General features: G+C 47.2%; 1 long non-coding RNA gene across 2 annotated transcripts; it reads right to left on the bottom strand.

Annotated features, from left to right (window-relative positions):
- Window positions 1-16,564: 16,564 nt before the first annotated feature.
- Window positions 16,565-17,874, bottom strand: LOC138497240 (uncharacterized). Of its 2 annotated transcripts, none has more exons than XR_011278550.1 (4): window positions 17,692-17,874; window positions 17,420-17,552; window positions 17,058-17,144; window positions 16,565-16,958 (listed from the first exon to the last, which is right to left on the bottom strand). It is a non-coding gene; the product is annotated as an uncharacterized lncRNA (long non-coding RNA). The 2 variants fall into 2 exon arrangements; XR_011278549.1 differs by having other exon boundaries at window positions 16,565-16,955.
- Window positions 17,875-19,942: the final 2,068 nt, after the last annotated feature.

The following is a 19,942-nucleotide window of genomic DNA, read 5'->3' as shown; positions in this document are numbered from 1 at the left end:
AATCTTCACGAAATTGGATCTCAGAGGCGCCTACCATCTGATCCCTATAAAGGAAGGTGACGAATGGAAAAAAGCTGTAACGCTCACCTGATTCCCGCAGAGGCGCCGGTCTTGACTGGGTGAATGGCGTATCTTCAAAGGTGATGTGTAACACACGGTTGGCTCTTTGGGCTGGACCTCTGTGCACTGTATGTCTGACTCGAAGAGTAAGATGTCTGCAGATAGAAAATATGGGATTAATGAACTGGGGTTATTGGGTGCCTCTCTCCTCTTCCCTTTCTCTTCTCCTGTAGAACCCCAAAGGTTAACACCCTCACCTTAGGTAAGTGAACGCCGAGCTCTCCATCTGCCTCGGGGCAGGGTGCCGTAACCAGTTTCTTCACTGGATAAGGGTGCAGGCCTCTTGACCTCAGAGAACTGCTGTCCGTCGTTAACTGCACGAACGGTAAGTTCTGGGCACTTCAAATGTCTTAAAAGTCTTTTGTAATGATATCTCTTGTTTTGCAGGGTTCCGGCGATGGCGGATGGCGGGCTGATGAGAGTTGAGGATCGAACCCGCGTGAGGAATAGAAGCACCTGGAAGCACGTAAGTAAGCGCTTGTAGCCTGCTTCACGATGCGCACTAACTGTCCCTTTTATCTTGCAGGTACAAGTTCGGAGCTTTAGAGAAGCTGAAGGGTGCTGGAATACCCACTGGATTCGGCGTGGGAAGGAGTAATGGCACGTGAGTAATAAAGTTGCCCAATGTCTTTAAACGCACCTTCTTTTGTCTTTCAGATGCGGGATGCAGCGCCGAAGGCCTCCGGAGCGTGCGAAGAGCTGGTAAGCCTTTGTCTTTCAGATGCCGGAATGCAGCGCGAGGCGTTGGTGACAGCCCATGGACCAGGTAAGAGATGCGCTGCCACTGAAGACCGTAGTGCTAACCTGTTCTTTCTTTGTCTTTACAGGTGCTGCTGAAGACTGTCTTTACAGGTGCTGCTGAAGACTGGATTCCAGGATGGTAAGCCTTTGTTCCCTTAGGCCCAGGATCAGAAGCAGAAGACACGATGAGCGTTCTGCTGCAGAGAATGCAGAATAACGCAAAGCAAGATTCATCCATCGGGTGTGGTTTAAATAGCCTCCTGTAGTGCTTAGGGGTCTCCTTCCACAGCCATGCCTAGGTAAGAAAAGAGTTCCTGCTTTCCAGAAGAGTTCCAGTGTTCTGAACCTAGGGAGTGGCTCCTGCCCCACCCAACAGGAAAAGTAGTCCCAAACAGAAGAGGATCAGGGGTTCAACTGGCAGGTAAGTAAGCAGCATGGTCTGCTGCAGGTAAGTCCACCCAAGCATTATGAGCCCGGCGCTTCCAGCGCTGGGACTGGGCATCTTTATGAGCCTGGTGCCACTGGCGCCAGGACAGGGTCCAAAAGGTCCCAATTGGGACTGGCTGGCACTCGGAACCGGGGTTATGGGTCTGCTTCCACGGGAGTCGGGCAAGTCCTGATCTTTTGGAAGCAGAGATCATGACAGCACCCCCCCTCAAGGCCCCTCCCAAACCGGGCTTCTCCGGGGGTTTGGGCTTGTTAGGAAATGTTCGATGAAATCTTTTGATTAGACGAGGCGCGTGGACATATTCTGCAGGTTCCCAGGATCTTTCTTGGGGACCGTAGCCTTTCCAGTCAATCAGGTAAAATAGTTTAGATTTGGAGATCTTGGAATCCAGGATGCTTTTGACTTCAAACTCGAGTTCTCCATCAACTAGAATAGGTTTTGGAGATGTAGTTAGTCGGGTTTGAGGTTGCGCGGGTTTTAATAGAGAGACGTGGAAGACCGGATGTATCTTCATGTGAGGGGGCAAGTCCAACTTGACCGCTACTGGATTTACTATGGTAGTGATGGAATAGGGACCAAGGTATCTTGGGTTGAATGTGCGTGGTCCTTTTAGAGGTAGATATTTGGTGGATAACCAGACTTGATCTCCTACTTGATATTGGGGGGCTTCCTTCCGATGTTGGTCTGCTCCTTTCTTGTATTGTTCTTTAGCCCTTTGAAGGTGAGAAACGGCTTCCTTAAAGGCTTGGGTGATTGTAGAATGCAGGTGGTCTACTGCTGGTGTTCCAAGATCTTGGAGTGGATCCAACTCCGAGGTTCGAGGGTGACTACCGTATAAAAGAAAAAACGGGGTCTTCCCAGTTCCCGAGTGGACAGAGTTATTGTAGGCATATTCGGCTATCCAAAGGATATCTTTCCAAGTTTTTTCAGTGTGTTGTAGCATGCAGCGCAAATACTGTTCCAGAGTTTGATTGGTCCTCTCGGTTTGTCCGTCGGTTTGAGGGTGGTGGCTGGTCGAAAGTCTCACATCAATTTGAGCCGACCGACGGCAACTTCGCCAAAAATGAGAAATAAATTGACTACCTCGATCCGAAATTAGAACTGAAGGAAAACTGTGCAGTCGGACGATGTTTTCGAGAAATTCTCGGGCCAGAGTTGCTGCTGTGGGTAAGCCTTTGAGTGGAATGAAATGCGCCATCTTGGAGAATAGGTCCACGATTACTAGGATCGTATTGTATCCGGAGCATGGAGGTAGATCGGTGATGAAGTCCATAGAAAGCGTATGCCAAGGGCGAGGCGGGATGTCAATAGGGCGTAAGAGGCCGGCTGGTTTTTCCTTTTGACTCTTGTTTTGGGCGCATACTCCACAGGACATTATAAAGTCTCTGATATCTTTTTTCCAAGACGGCCACCAGAAGTAGCGCTTGATCTTTTCCGAGGTCTTGGTCATACCGTGATGTCCTTCCATTAAAGAATCGTGATAACAAGAGATTATCTTTTTCTGTAAATCCCTGCTGGGCAGGTATAACCGTTCTTGGAAATATAATAGGTTGTCCTTCACCGTAAAGTCCTTTCCCTGCAGATGCCAATTCTGTATGTCTGCTGGAGTTGCCAGTAGCCTGGCTTTATCCTTAACTTCCTCTATGGATTGTGTGGCGATTACACCTAGAATTCTTTGTTCGGGAATGATAGGTACAGGTTTAGGATTGATCAAATGTTCTTCCACTCCCATCCGAGAAAGGGCATCAGCTTTACCGTTTTTTGTACCAGGTCGATAGGTAATTATGAAGTCAAACTCGGCAAAGAATAGTGCCCAACGGAGTTGCCTAGAGGATTGAGCTTTTGCGGTTTTCAAATATTGCAGGTTTCGGTGATCTGTAATCACAGTGACGGTGTATCGGGCCCCCAGAAGATAATGCTGCCAAGCCTTAAAGGCGGACTTGATAGCTAGAAGTTCCTTATCAGTAATAGTGTAATTGATTTCAGGAGGCGAGAATTTGCGGGACCAAAATGCCACGGGATGCAACTGATTGGTTACTGGATCCTTTTGTGATAGAACTGCCCCCATGGCAAGGCTCGAAGCATCAGTTTCAACGATGTAGGGGAGTTCTGGGCGAGGATGTTTTAAGATCGGTGCAGAGATAAATCTAGTCTTCAAATTCTGGAAAGCTTGTTCCGCCTCGGTAGACCATTCAAAACGTTTGTTTTTCTTTAACAAGGCGGTGATGGGCTGGACTATTCGAGAGAATTCGGGGATAAACCTGCGGTAAAAGTTAGCGAAGCCTAACATGCTTTGAACACCTTTTACGGAGGATGGCGATGGCCATTTGAGAATTGCATCGACCTTCTTTGAATCCATACGCACTCCGCTAGGTGATAATATGAATCCCAAGAATTCAACTTCAGTCACGTTGAAAACACATTTTTCCAACTTAGCGAAAAGTTTGTGTTGACGCAATCTCTCGAGGACCATTTTCACGTGTTTCCGATGTTCAGTTTCCGATGAAGAATAAACGAGGATGTCGTCAATGTAAACAACAACACACACATCTATGAGCTCTCTGAGGACATCGTTCATAAAATATTGAAAGGCGGCCGGGGCATTGCAAAGTCCAAAGGGCATGACCTGATATTCAAATAGCCCATACTTGGTGCGGAAGGCCGTCTTCCATTCATCGCCCTCTTTTACTCGTACCAAGTGGTAGGCTCCTCTAAGATCCAGCTTTGTATATATGCATGCTTTTCTGACTTGGTCCAGGAGTTCAGGGATCAAAGGTAACGGATATCTATTCTTAACGGTGATCTGGTTCAGGGCGCGATAATCTATACAAGTTCTAAGGTCCCCTTCTTTTTTTGGAACGAAGAACAAAGCTGAGGAAGCAGGGGACTTGGAAGGACGAATAAACCCATTCGCTAGGTATTGATCCAGGTATTGTCGGAGGTGAAGATTCTCAGGCTCGGTGAGGGCATAAATTCTACTACAAGGAGGAGTAGATCCAGGTATCAGGTCTATCTGGCAGTCATAAGACCTATGAGGAGGTAGAGAGTTAGCCTGATCCTTCCGGAAAACATCTTGGAATTTTAGGTATTCAGGAGGTAACTGGGGAGCCTCCGAGGAAATTGCTGCCAGTGCAACACCAGGTCGAGGGTGACAAGTAGAGACACATTCTGGAAACTGAACCGTTCTTGCTCGCCAATCGATCTGAGGATTGTGCTTCTCTAACCAAGGAATTCCTAGAATAATCTGGAACTGAGGGGCCTTGATCACATTGAACACGATCTTCTCATGGTGTCCATCTTGACTTACTAGCGTCACTTCTTGGGTGGTATGCGTTACTGGTCCGGAGGCTATCTCCGTACCATCCACCGTAGTAATGACGTCCTTTATAGCCTTTGGACAAAGAGTCAGATTCATCCTCAAAACCATTTCATGATCCACATAATTGCCGATGGCACCGCTGTCGACGTAAGCTTCAATCGCATGTAATCGATCCGGTTGTTCAGGGCTAATGAGGACCATAGGTATCACGAAATGCGAGGTCACGGAACTGGTTTTAACGCTCGGCAAGAGGACCTCTATTCTTGTCGGGCGAGGTCGTTTCCCTGCTCAGAGTTTGTGACCCTGGTAACTGCAGCTCCTACTGCCTTCTTGGCTGGTTTCACCGGACAGTCTCGAAGAAAGTGCCCTGAGTTTCCGCAATAGAGGCATAATTGCAGCTGTTTTCTCCTTTCCCGCTCCTTTTGTGTTAGTGGTCCTTTCAGGCCCCCTATTTGCATGGGTTCCCCGGAGTCTACTCCTTTGGTAGGAGTTGGTGGTTTGGAAAATACTCGAGCATCTAACTTGGAACGATCGGCCTTCCTGTTCTGCAGTCTGTGGTCAATTTGAACGACTAAGTCAATATAGTCCGAACAGTCTTGCGGGGGATTCACTACTTGGGCTAGCACATCTTTGAGCTCTCCACGTAGACCTCTATAAAACAGCGTAATCCTTTTGTCCTCAGGCCATCGAGTTTCCACTATCAGTCTGTTGAAAGACGCAATATAAGCCAAAAGGTCTTGATTACCCTGTCGCAATGAAAGGAGCTCATTGTCCAAGGCCTGCCCCTGTGAATGTCTTGCAAACAGTTTTTCCATACTGAGCTGAAAAGCTTGAAAATCATGGAGAACCGGATCATCTTGATTAACTAGAGGGATTGACCAGTCTGCAGCATTGCCACTAAGGTACGAAAGCACGAAAGCTACCTTAGCTTGATCAGTTGGAAAGGCTGCTGGCCGGCATAAGAAGTGCAACCGGCACTGATTAATAAATACTGCAAACCTCTTTGGGTCACCAGAAAATCGTTCGGGCGGAGCCAGAGGTACATTCTCAGGTAGGTTGATCTGCACTGGGTTCGTAGAGGATGTTGAAGGAAGATTTGCCCCTGGTGCGGGTAACGGAGTTTGTCCGGCTTGTGACTGTAGCAATTGTCTAGCGAGATCGTCTGTTCGCTCCTTGGAAATAATCAGTTCCCTTCTTAGAGCATTCGTTTCCTGACGGGCTGCATGCACTTCTGCTCTTAGTTCCCCAAGTAACTGGGCTAGCTGGTCGGTATCCGAGGTTTCCATAGCGCCTGGGTGGGAGTTTTGCGATAGGCTTTGCGTTCTGTAACGCTCACCTGATTCCCGCAGAGGCGCCGGTCTTGACTGGGTGAATGCCGTATCTTCAAAGGTGATGTGTAACACACGGTTGGCTCTTTGGGCTGGACCTCTGTGCACTGTATGTCTGACTCGAAGGGTAAGATGTCTGCAGATAGAAAATATGGGATTAATGAACTGGGGTTATTGGGTGCCTCTCTCCTCTTCCCTTTCTCTTCTCCTGTAGAACCCCAAAGGTTAACACCCTCACCTTAGGTAAGTGAACGCCGAGCTCTCCATCTGCCTCGGGGCAGGGTGCCGTAACCAGTTTCTTCACTGGATAAGGGTGCAGGCCTCTTGATCTCAGAGAACTGCTGTCCGTCGTTAACTGCACGAACGGTAAGTTCTGGGCACTTCAAATGTCTTAAAAGTCTTTTGTAATGATATCTCTTGTTTTGCAGGGTTCCGGCGATGGCGGATGGCGGGCTGATGAGAGTTGAGGATCGAACCCGCGTGAGGAATCGAAGCGCCTGGAAGCACGTAAGTAAGCGCTTGTAGCCTGCTTCACGATGCGCACTAACTGTCCCTTTTATCTTGCAGGTACAAGTTCGGAGCTTTAGAGAAGCTGAAGGGTGCTGGAATACCCACTGGATTCGGCGTGGGAAGGAGTAATGGCACGTGAGTAATAAAGTTGCCCAATGTCTTTAAACGCACCTTCTTTTGTCTTTCAGATGCGGGATGCAGCGCCGAAGGCCTCCGGAGCGTGCGAAGAGCTGGTAAGCTTTTGTCTTTCAGATGCCGGAATGCAGTGCGAAGACCTCCGGAGCATGCGAAGAGTAGGTAAGCCTTTGTCTTTCAGATGCCGGAATGCAGCGCGAGGCGTTGGTGACAGCCGATGGACCAGGTAAGAGATGCGCTGCCACTGAAGACCGTAGTGCTAACCTGTTCTTTCTTTGTCTTTACAGGTGCTGCTGAAGACTGTCTTTACAGGTGCTGCTGAAGACTGGATTCCAGGATGGTAAGCCTTTGTTCCCTTAGGCCCAGGATCAGAAGCAGAAGACACGATGAGCGTTCTGCTGCAGAGAATGCAGAATAAGGCAAAGCAAGATTCATCCATCGGGTGTGGTTTAAATAGCCTCCTGTAGTGCTTAGGTGTCTCCTTCCACAGCCACGCCTAGGTAAGAAAAGAGTTCCTGCTTTCCAGAAGAGTTCCAGTGTTCTGAACCTAGGGAGTGGCTCCTGCCCCACCCAACAGGAAAAGTAGTCCCAAACAGAAGAGGATCAGGGGTTCAACTGGCAGGTAAGTAAGCAGCATGGTCTGCTGCAGGTAAGTCCACCCAAGCATTATGAGCCTGGCGCTTCCAGCGCTGGGACTGGGCATCTTTATGAGCCTGGTGCCACTGGCGCCAGGACAGGGTCCAAAAGGTCCCAATTGGGACTGGCTGGCACTCGGAACCGGGGTTATGGGTCTGCTTCCACGGGAGTCGGGCAAGTCCTGATCTTTTGGAAGCAGAGATCATGACAACAGCCTTTAGAACACCCTTTGGTCACTTTGAATACCTGGGCATGCCTTTCGGACTCGCCAATGCCCCAGCGGTCTTCCAGCGTTTTATGGACCGGGTGTTCTCCGATATGCTGTTCCTCTTCGTCATAGTTTACCTGGACGACATACTGATATACTCCAAGGACCATCTTAAGCATGAAGAGCATGTCAAGGCAGTCTTACAACGGCTACATGAACATAAACTCCTGGCTAAACCCGAGAAATGCCTTTTTCATGTCTCTACTGTTCACTATCTCGGATTTGTCCTTAGTCCAGAAGGAATTGGAATGGACCACTCAAAAGTAAATTCCATACTATCCTGACCTGTTCCAACTACTGTGAAACAGATTCAATCCTTCCTGGGGCTTGCCAACTTCTACCGGAAATTCATACCTTCCTTTTCGGAGATAGTTCAACCTATCATTACATTGTTGAAGAAGGATACTCCCTTCCTCTGGACCGCAGCCCAAGACGAAGCGTTGCAACGTTTGAAGTCGGAATTTACATAAGCCCCCATCTTGGCTCAACCTGACATTGATCGACCTTTCCTAGTGGAAACTAATGCCTCTAACTACGCCATCGGAGCAGTTTTAAAGCAGGAATTCGAGGACAAGTTAGAACAACCCATCGCTTAACTCTCGCGAACCCTAACTCCTAGCGAGACCCATTATTCTGTTCTGGAAAAGGCATTGTTGGCCATCCGTCAAGCCTTCACAGAGTGGCGTCATCTACGCCTGGGAGCTAAACATCCTGTTCAGGTCCATACGGATCATCAGAATCTCCAAGTCCCACAATCCATGGAATGTAGGAATAGTCGTCAAGCCCGTTGGGCCTTCTTCTTTGCCCAGTACCAAATCCATCATGTACCTGAAACACACAACATAATTGCTGACGCCTTATCCCGACGTCCCGACTATGAAACTCTTGAAGATCGATCCTTCGCAAAGATGTTTCCCCTTACAATTTTCGTAGCTCAAGCAATCACTCTCCTGGAAGACATTCGGATTCAAACCAGTCCTGGAAGAAATTTACTGGGAAGAATCGATGGAATCTTAAACCAAGGACGGGTATTTGTTCAAGGACAATGGCCTGGTCATTCCCACACAGAGACTGCGACAAAGGATTACAAGCATCTGTCATGATACCCTTCATTCAGGACATCGTGGCATTACCAACACTCTCCGTTTAATACAAAGACAGTTTTGGTGGCCAAAAATTAAATTTGACGTCCAGCAGTGCATCCAAGCCTGTGCAGTCTGCAATCAAAACAAGCATGATAACAAGAGGCCGGCGGGTCTCCTACTCCAACCAACTGTCATGTCCTCTGTCATGTCCAATCGCTCACCTGCTATTGTTCCCAGTTCCCACATGCACTTCCAACGGCAGCGACAGCAGCAGCGGCACAGCCGCAGAGGTTTCCCAGCTGGTGGACCACTGTCTTCATACCCCTTTCCACACTGGCGATTGCCATGGCGACTCCTTCACGCTCTGCTGCGAAACAAGGGCGTAGGGAAACCCACACGTCACATGCACGGAGGACGCCCGCAACACCAATCCTTGTCTGCGTCACGTTCCACGTGACACGTAGCTGCGGTCGCGTGACCGCGTCACATGACCATGATCGTATTGAAAAAGGGCAAGCAAACGCGGAAACATTGCTTCACAGCTTCTTCACGGAGAACTGCTTGGCGTTTGGATTACTCTTGTTATTTACGTACTACCTTGATCACGGAACGTTTGCTTGGACTGTCTTTGGATTTCCCTACGTGGATTTTGGCGTGCTCTCTGATCATCTGGACTTTTTGACCACTGGCTTGGATACTGGACTTGGTACTTGGATTTCCCTGTCTACACGTCTGTCTTTTGGCTCCTGACCTCGGATTGTGTTTTGGATTGATCACGGATTACGTTCCATACCTAACTCAGGTGTCTCCCAGAGTGCTATCAGAACACCTCAGCCTGCTGCTGCTGTCAGCATACTACCTGCCTACGCCTACAACTTCCCACCTGCCCACTATAGGTAAGCCGCTGTTACATTGTCACTACTGTCCTTACAATTGTTGTCAATTATCATTGCTTAAACATAACCCTTCATTGCCTTACAGTGGTCAGGGAGTTCTTCCGGCGTTCCCGGTTCCAGGCTGACGACACTCTACACCTGTGGCTTCAAAGATTGCTCGAGTAGTTTTTTTACTCTTACTCGTGCGCTACTTGGGGACGGAGGTATTATTTATCTACACGACCATCAAGTCAGAACACCAATGCTACCAACAAGGCCCTGGGAATTTATTGCTACAGACTTTATTGTGGAACTACCACCTTCCAGGGGATACACAACTATCATAGTTACCATTGATTTATTCACTCACATTGCTCATTTTACATCCTGGTATAAGTTAGCATCTTCCTCAGAACTCGCTGGAATCTTCCTGGAACACATATTCCGACTTCATGGACTCCCTTCCAAGATCATATCAGACAGAGGTCCTCAATACATATCTCAATTCTGGAAACACTTATGCCATATACTAGGAATCCAACGTGCCCTTTCCTCAGGTTATCATCCACAGACCAACGGAGCTACTGAACGTGTAAACCAAACCCTGGAGCAGTATCTTCGTTGTTTCGCCACCAAGGTCCAGGACGATTGGTCTCTTTTAATACCTGTGGCTGAATTCGCCTACAACAATTCGGATCACTCGGCTGTCAAGACCAGCCCCTTCTTCTGCAGCCAAGGATTCCACCCTTCACTTCTACCACCCCTTCTCCCCCATTCTACACCAGTTCCTACAGTCGACTCCTGGATTGAAACCCTCATCAACGTACACAAGGAAGCCAAAGAACACCTCGAAAGGGCCCGAGCTAACACCAAGCACTATGCGGACTCCAAAAGAAGACCAGGACCTTCCTATGCAGTGGGTGATAAGGTCTGGCTATCCTCGAAACTACTGCCTCGACACTTACGAACCTAATAAGTTGGCTCCTCTGTACTATGGCCCTTTTTCCATAAAGGAAATCATTAACCCAGTGGCCTTCCGACTCATATTACCAGACTCCTGGAAGAGGATCCACCCAGTGTTTCACACATCTCTAATGACAACCCCTGTGGTTGTCGACGACCAGCTAGAATACGAAGTGTCCCGAATATGTGACTCCAGGTACCGACGTGGTCAGCTACAGTATCTAATGGAGTGGAAAGGCTATCCACCCAGTGAACGCACCTGGGAACCGGTCTCAAACCTAAACGCCCCCAGGCTACTTCAAAGGTACCACCTTATACACCCGGGCAAACCCAGAGGAACAGGCCTTCGGAGTAGGCATGCTGTCATGAACCATCGGATGCGTCCTTTCTGGACTTCTGGTCCCTGACCCATAGCGGCTTGCACTCAGCAGTACTCCCAACATGGCCGCCGAACGCGGAATACTGTTTACCAGTTTCCGCGCAGTACGCATTACGTTCTATAAAGCGGCCCTGCGCGTCTCAACGCTACCGTTTGCCATGGCTAGATGTGTGCTGCCGTAGTTCGCTTGTGTTTTTCCTTTGATTCCTGGTTCCCGGTTCCCCTAAATTCCTCCTCCTTCATTCCCCCTCATTTTTTGTCCTCCTTGCATCCGGATCTCCGTGCACTCATCTTCCGTGTGCACTCTTCGCTGTTTCCTGGATTTTCTCGGACTTCCCGGACATCAGAACGTTCCCAGGACTCGGAACGCTGAACGCACGCTGAAACCCGAGGACCTGCACACTGGGTTATACAAAACCCGAACTCTACAAAAGAAGACTCCATCGAAGAACTCCAACAAAGACAGGTGAGAAGGGGGGGGGAAACCTGTGAACATGGTGTTGAACATACTATGCCTTCATCAGTGAACGAAATAGTAATGTTCAACTTGGTCATTAAATCTCGACCTAATATATTGACAGGTGTCTGTCTTGAATACAATAATGGCACAGACATGTCACACTCTCCTATAGAGACTGGCAATGCGTCAGTAAAAGGAACTTTGCTTGTAGCTCCTGTGAACCCTTGAGTATTCATGGCATTTTCAGACATCGAAAATTTGCCCTCTCGAATACATAAGCGTGTTGCACCCATGTCTACTAAAAATGAAAAGGATTTGACTCCTATATTAACATCAACCCTTGGTTCCTTTTGAGGATTAGGCATTATAGATAGTATTGAACACATCAAGTCTGCCAGTGAGCTGTTCTATTGTGGGTACATTGTCATCCCCGTACCTGTGAAAGGATTCCCTCCATCAATAGTGACACCTCCTAGTCTAGGCGTCATTAATTGTCCCATGTTTGTGTTCTTGTCACGACTGGCTGGCAGCGGCGTTCCCTGTGGCGACGCTGGAGATTGCGTGCACTCGCCGTTTTCCCCTCTTCCAAGATGGCTTCTCATCCTCTGGGTTACGGTGCAGTGTTTTCACGTTCACAAGTCAGATGTCCTCTGACGTCATCTCGTTCTCTCACGGGTTCCGGATATGGTCCAGCAGAGCCGAAGCCCAGAGCGTCGCTACTCTCTACAGACGCTACGTGAGTTCGCAACTAGGGGGTTTACTATTCTTTCCCTCATACCTATGCTTACCTTTTCTTTTCTACTCTTTCTTACAGCCGTACCATCCTGCCTAGACTTCCCGTTCCGCAGTCCACAGATAGTCCCCCCTTCCAGACAAATTAGGTACTTACCCAATCATTATATTGATTCTTCTCGTACCTAGTTCCTTCTCTCATCTCTCGTTTACTTATTTTAAATCAGGACTTCGCCGAGGTACAGTTACCAGATCCAGTGAATCCTGTAAAACTTGAGGAGCTGCAGCCAGCGGAGACGCGACCGATCCAGCTTCTCATCCATTCCAGCAGGGTTTTTTCCCCCAGGAGGGTTTCCCTGGGATCCCTTGCACACCCCTTCGGTTCCCTCTTAGGGAGGAGGGAGGTGTTAGGGGCCTCAGGGGACTCCCCAATTGCCTCGTAAATTGCTGCACGAGACAGGTTAGTGTCAAAACATTACAGTTCTTTAGTATCTGCATAGGTGACTGCTGTGACTGCCCTTGTGGCAGATTCATTGTTGCCTGTTGTGTTTGAAAGTCTTGCTGCATTCGCGGCGCTTGTATCTGCTGCACTGTTCGATTCTGAGCAAACTCATCTCCATTCTGCTGCAAATATGCAGGCAAGTTTGTAGCCCCCCCTCTTAAGAATTGCCCATTCTGCATGATTCCTTCTACATGTGCGAGAAAAATGCCTGACATACCACATGTCCAGCATATAGGTGGAGGTCTCATTTTCCCCTCCTGTGTGCCTTGATTATCATTCTGCGTGTTCTGAAACCCACTTTGATTATTCTGGAAGCCACTACCTCAAAAGCCTCTGCTTCTCTGTGGTGCAAATCCACTGTTATTTTGGTCAAACTGCCTTAGGTGAATAATCACTGGCATGCCTACTGCTTGCTGTGAACCCAACCCGTCTCCACTAAACAACATTGCCCCTTCAATGGCATACTTGGATAGGTTTTTTCTGCACTAACTTTCCCTATTCACCTTTCCTAGCATAGTCTTTCTTTCGATTCTTCTCTTGCAAAAGCCTGCAATAATGTGCAATGGTCAGCTGTATTTCTGACCACGGCTTCGCTTCCATGCCCACCAATTTCTTGAGCTGCTTCTGTACTGCATCTGGCAGCCCTTGGCACAATATATGATAAAATACGGGTATAGATTTTCCCAAAGCTTCCTGTGTCTCCAAGGCCACTGCTCTTGGAAATTCCTTCCTGCATCTTTTTCGCTATTATAGCTCCCATATCGGACGTGTCCCGATACAGTACTCCAAGTGCTTTCCAGACCGCCACCCTACAGTTATTAAACGGTGTTCCATCATGAGCGGTGTTCACCGTGGTAACACCAGAATACCCTGCTCTTCACCAAACTTCATCAGCCCTTTCCCCAAGGATAGTAATCAGGAGACCTTTAATGTGCCAACGTGTTTCCTCCTGTCATTTTCTCCAACTCATGTATCCATTTCCCAGCGCCAGAAGTTACTCTGGAGTTTTCACCTTAAATTGTCCTTAACCATCTGTGGCCAAGATATATACTGTGGCTTCGCGCCTCCCTTTTATTACAAAAGAAACTGTGAAACTCCAAACTTGCATTAATCACCCATCGTCTGTCTATCCATAGCAGGAACAATGGTTCCACTCCGGCCTCTACCTGGCAGTGACCTTAACCTGCTCACATAAGGTGGCGAGTCCCTCCTCGGTCCATGGTATCGCTCTTTAGGTCGCGTCAATGATTCTGATGCCTGAGATTTGAGATCTTGACCATCTTACTTCCTTATCCATTGAAAAACACCCTTCACGGCCACATGCATCACCTTCCTCTTCCCACGGAAGGTTGCTCTGTCCTCGTCTGGAATATCCTGTCCCCAACTCGTGTGGCTTTTCTCCTCTTCGTCTCTTTTCAGAATCCGTCTATCTAAAGACAGCTCCTTTGGTTCAAAACTACACTAGGCTCCCTCATTGTCGTACAGCTGCGTACTCTCGAGTCTCATTTTTACCCTTCCCTTGCAGCACTCTTAGTCCTCATATCATGATATACTTTATCGATAGCATCCCCAAAGCTTCTCGAGTCAAACTCATCCTCCATATTTGCTCTAGATGGACCCGCTATTGGCTTATGTGCTGGTAAGAACTCTTCTATATCTTCCCATGAATGACACTACTGGATTAAGATCCATTACCTCCTTTTGCATACGATCAATATTGCGTGCTCTCTGATGAGGAGTTCGAACAAAAGAGAAGGCAGAGAGCACGCGATCTTGATCGTATGGAAAAGGAGGTAATGGAAAGAACAGAAATTAAGGGATAAAAGAATGCAAAGACGTAGAGATGAGGAAATACGAAGGGCAAATGAAAGAAGGGATATGAAGAAAAAGGGTAAGAGGAAGCAAGAAAGGGAAGAGAATTTGATGAGTTAGAACAAAATAAGGCAAATTCTCTTCGTTTTCTTACTTCCTCTTACCCTTTATGTTCTTTTCTCTTCATAGCCCTTCTTTCATTTGCCCTTCGTATTTCCTCATCTCTATGTCTTTGCATTCTTGTATCACTTAATTTCTGTTCTTCCTCCATTCTTTTCCTTTCTCTTTCTTCAATTACCCTGTCTGTTATATTTTCTCTGCTCCTCTGCCCTTTCCTGCTTTCTCAGTTGGTCCTCTTGATACAACTGTCCTGTCTCGGTCTATCCTTTCTTTACGTCCCATCATCTTTCAGTCTTTCCTCTCTTTCTTCATCCTTTTTATCTTGCTCATCTCGATCTTCCCTTTGCCTTACGCCACAATGCTCTTACCATCAAGCTTGAGCAAAATCTGACCACCCATCCATTCATTCTGTACAAGCGCTAACTCATCAGTTTTCTCTTTTTCTCCTTTCCATCTCTTTATTTCTCGTCCTATATCTAAGGATGTACTTGGTCGATCACTTCTCTCTTTATCGCGTCTCTCCTTGTCCCTTGGGACCTTAGAGATTACATATCTCTCAATATTTTTCTCTGCACCCTCGTCGCTGCTTTGCGCAGGCGACTCATATGCCGGGTTACTATACCCTGCTGCTGCCTTGAGCTCCCTTAATGGGTACAGTCCGTCATCTTTCTTGCTATCGCTGTCTGCTTCAGGCGCGGCAGTGGAGCAGAAGGCTCCTCACCCCCCTCTTTGCATACATTAAGTATCCAATCTACAGGAGCGGGTCTTCCCTCTCCTGCTGGTACATCTTCCAGAGCTCTAAGCTTGCTAGTCATTTTGCTAACTTTTTTCCCGTATATGCAGCTTGCAAATATGTCATATGCTGCAGAACTGCCTTCGATAGTGTTCCCCTTGTGGCAATCGCATGAACATTTTGTCTGCGGTACCCTTAAACCACTCTGCACTGCCTACGTTTGGGTGCGTGCTTGTGAAGCTGCTTACAGAGGTGTACAAGCGGAGTAATATCCTCCATTTTGACACATCACTCTTGACTGTCAATACTCACCTTTACACTTTGCAAAATTCGAAAGTACCTTTCAGAAAAATACCATATGAACATGCACCCCTCGTCACAGGCTCCAAACCCTCTATATCGCGTTTTTCACTGTAATCTACGTTTTCACTAGTCACAATCAGTTCACCAACAAATAAATAATTAATTCACAATTCTCGTGTTTTCTTTTTCACACCTATCAATTCCTCTATTGTTTTTTCGCCATATACAATTCACATAAAACTAACAAACAGACATACTCGACTGGCCACATATATCTCAGTCTTCGCTCGAAGACTGCCCTACCCTCTAAAATTATATGGATGGGATGTGCACCGACATCTTCAAACCATCTTTAAACAAGTTAGTCTCCTACGTCACCTATAAATAGGGCTCTAGGTGCGATTCCTTCTGTTACGTTCTTTAAAAACACAGGTAACCTAGGGCGTACTCTTTATTGTGGCCTCTCCTCACGATACCTCTTAATTGCTTGGCCTCTCCTCAAGTCAATATTCAACACTCATCGTTCTCAAGTTACTTTATCCCAGCCTCCCTCCGTTACTCGTTTCCCTTATCACTTTCTCCATCCACTGCCCATTCACACTTTTGCCACCTCACTCAGTTTTACGCACCATTCGATTTTTCAACTTCAGACTCTCCGGATTGTACGCCTCCTCAGTAGCCTCTTCAACTTTCCATCCGTTCAGCTTCCTGTAGACGCCAGGAGGGGTTTCAGCCTGAAAACAAGGGACCCGTCTAACCCTGACTGGCAAGAATTTGCGTTACTTAAAAAAAAAAAAAAAAAAAACACTACTTACAGGAGCTTAACGTCCTTTCAGCCAAATTGCAGGTGTTGTGCGATATTTCCGGGACCCCAAAGCGTTTTTCTCTCGATGGATATCTAACCACCCTACCTCTGCTACAACGTGAACTGGGGTCTTCCAGACCTTTAAGGTGAGGTAGCAATACCCTTGAGATGGATGGTGATGCAGAAGTTATTCAAACATCAATAAACAAAACAACTCAGGTAGTTGGCAAAAGGATAAAATATGAAAATACAGGGTAGAGAGAACATTCAGCAGCACCTCACTCCTAGGGTTTAGATCACACCATATATATTTTATCAATAATTGTTAGAAAACATCATAAAATACAATACTAAAACATAATTAAGAATAAAGTGCAAGTGACACCAAGCAAAATGCTCACAATTAAATTGTAACAATTAATTTCTAGTCTCTCAATGAACTAGGGAAAATCTCCAATTTAGACATTGATTTAACACATAAAGGTGAAGAAAATGTGGTTAATGGAGATCCAAATACACAAACCAGTAGAACTAGTTACTGGTATTCTGCCTCGACATGTTTCAGTTCATATATTTTCATTTAGAACTTTCTTCAGGAGGATATTTTCTTCCGTCACCATCTCTTCACACTTCTATAATGTACATCAGGAATTTTCCAAATGTGCTTGAACCGTGTGGGTGCTGCTGAAACAAATGTAAAAACACAAAAGCCTAAACAATCGCTACAGGGTAAGCAGATTAAATCTGTATCTCACTATGGAAAGAAGAAAAAAGCATCTTTACCTAGCGTGGGAGTGGTAGTTGTACGAGAAGAAACTGGAAAGGATTCCATCTTCCAACAGGTATTTCACCCCTCAAAGGTTCAATTATCTGTGTGGATACATATAGATTGTATCAGACTACTATTAGAAGCCTATAAAAACTGTCTGTCAAGCCCTAGCGTGCACCAATGCCCCGAAAAACTTTATTAATCTTATCTGGACAATGTAATATTAAACGTATAGCCATTGTTACCTGGTTTGACCTCCTTAATTCATCCAAATGGTTATTTTACTTGGAACAAATACACAGACACTATAGCACAACTACTAGAGTGGCATACTCTTATAGAAGCGTTTTATGGAGGAAAAGGTTTAGCTAGTTACCTTTCAACTGGTATATGGGAGTTCTGCAGTGCGTTCAGGTAGAAAGCGAAATTTCGTATTGCATCATATTTCCACTCGAACTTCTGAAATGTGTCCAGAAGCTGGAGGTCAGAGAAATGGAGACGTCAGACCACTGCAAGGGTGAAAGAAAAGGGTCTTAATAGAGTGTGTCTATCGGTAAAAGGGCTAGATCTCAAAAGATAAAAAATGCGGGCTGCAAACGTGCATGGCAAAAAGGCACACGTAGCATTAGTTCTAGCGTTTCTAATTACCTTGAATGGCACTTCTTATGGAAGCTTCTGGTGACGACCGTGGCTTTAATGATTCTACAAAATCTGCATTGTGCGAGATGCCACTGTAACTCGCAATCATCTGTTTAGCAGCAAGATACGGGCGCACCTTTAAAAAAAAGACTCCCGAGAGCCAACTGGGCGGGAAAGGTATATCAAACTCCAGGGGCCATCTTGAGGTGGAAACAGGTAACGAAAAATTCAAAGCACAGAGTTTTGGTCCTTTCTTGATGTTTTAGTTCGAAAAGGCAAGTTTGCAGGAATAGCGCTCTCTAGGGGCGAAAACCATAATCGCACCTTTAGGCTTATTCATACAAAAGAGAGCGAGCCAAACACACCTATACTCGTGGAATAGCTAGGCAACCCGAGGACACACCATATGGAACACAAAGGCACTCATAATTATATATAATTATGTTCAGGAGTGAAGAAACTGAATTAACATGGAAGAATGTTTAGAAAGGGAAACAGAGGTACGGTTTCTTAACATACTGGGATCTGGTGTAAAACAGGGCTGTAGATATACCCTCAATTATTTGACTTTATGCCAAAAAATGGCGTCATTCAAACCTTGAAGATCACTTCGTGTTTGAAAGATAAGTTGTTGTTCTTTCTGGAGGAGCTTTCGATTTTAAATTAAAAGGGTATCAGCTTTTACCACAAGGAGAACTGTCCAACTGAAGCTTTCAAAGCCATGTGATTTTTCAATGAAATGTTTGACCATCAGGGCTTGAAGTGTCTTATTCTTAAGGCAGCTTTTGTGTTCGATGATCCGGATTTTAATTTTCCGATTGGTCTTCCCGATGTAATGAAGACCGCAAGGGCACGTCACCATGTTCATTACTTGATCAGTATTACAGTTGGAAAATTATTTCTGGGTCCAGACTTTATTCAGACCTATGTTGACTGTGATCTTGATGTCAATTTACAAACTACACACTGGCCACATGGGTAGTGGCCCATCACTGGTGGTAAACCCCATAAATTGGTAATGCTAGTCTTGGGAACAATGTCGCTACGGAATCTACGTTGGCTGACTCTATTACCCGTAGAAGTAGATTTAGTGTAGGCAAAAAGTGTACCGATGTGATCAGATTTAGTGGTTTTTAGCACTCTCTATTGTTTGAAGATAATATTTCAAATGGCCAAACTCTGGTTAGTGAATGTGTTTACACAAACTATTCTATCTTCAAGCTGTTTCTTGGGTTTTTCCTCTAGTAGGGCTTGTCAGTTATTGTTAAAGGCACGCTTTGCTGCCTTTCTAATAAAAGGCAAAAGGATAATTGTTTTAATATCAATTATCTGGACTTTGTGGCCAGCGGCGGAGCAATGCAGACGTAGGTCCTCAGTGCTCCCGGGCCGCGGTGTAAATCCTGTGGAAATCTGTGCTGAAAACCCCAATGTTTTGACATTTTTGAGGGGTACCTGGAAGCAGTGGTGTTGCTGTCCCGGCTGCTGCCCTAGTGGAGGTGAAGATAGCGTGGATCCGACGCAACGGCCCGCTGGGAATCTTGGCCGGGGGCAACTTCAACATGGCCGCCGGAGCCCCGACGCGGCTGCGAGTGAGGTGCGGAGAGCGAGTACTGGGAAGGTGGATGTCAGGCGGCTATCTGCGGTATGAGGAAGAGCTACCGCAGCAGAGGGGGTCTGCAGCCGTGGTGACTGGAGCGGCTGGCCAGCTGTGCAGTGGGGAAGACAGACCGCGGAGCCGCTGCGGGAGCCCTGCTGGGCTCAGGGGGGTCCGCAAGAAGTGTGCCAGATCGGGAAGCGGAGAGCCCTGCGACGGGAGACTGGAGCGGCTGGCCAGCTGAGAGACGGAGGAGGCGGACTGCAGAGTTGCCACGGGTGCCCCTCCGGCTCGGGAGGATCGGCAGGAAGAGTGCGGGACTGGCCGGAGAAAGACAGCTCCGCCTGCAACGGGGAGGTGATCCTTGGGTGCTGCTGTGGGCTCCGGGAGCAGCAGGGCATAGCTCCGAGGTTTGGGAGTGCAAAGCCAGAGGTGAAGGTGGTCGCGGTCGGCGTGCTCCAACCGAAAGACCGGGCAGAGTGCCTGAATTAGGGGTGAGCCCTCATACAGAGGTTAAGGCGGGGCACACCACGTGGGGTCTGGCAGCAGTGAGTCGGGGGGTGAGGGGAGACCGCTACACCAGGGGGTGAGGATTGACCCCTGATCCCGCCTGTCCCCCCCAGAGGAAAACATGTTGCCACACTGCGGGGGTGGATCCTGAGAGGA

Source organism: Ambystoma mexicanum, chromosome 5q, assembly GCF_040938575.1.
Source record: "Ambystoma mexicanum isolate Mex_15411 chromosome 5q, UKY_AmexF1_1, whole genome shotgun sequence".
Taxonomy (NCBI): domain Eukaryota; kingdom Metazoa; phylum Chordata; class Amphibia; order Caudata; family Ambystomatidae; genus Ambystoma; species Ambystoma mexicanum.
This window is presented reverse-complemented; position numbering and strand designations above follow the sequence as displayed.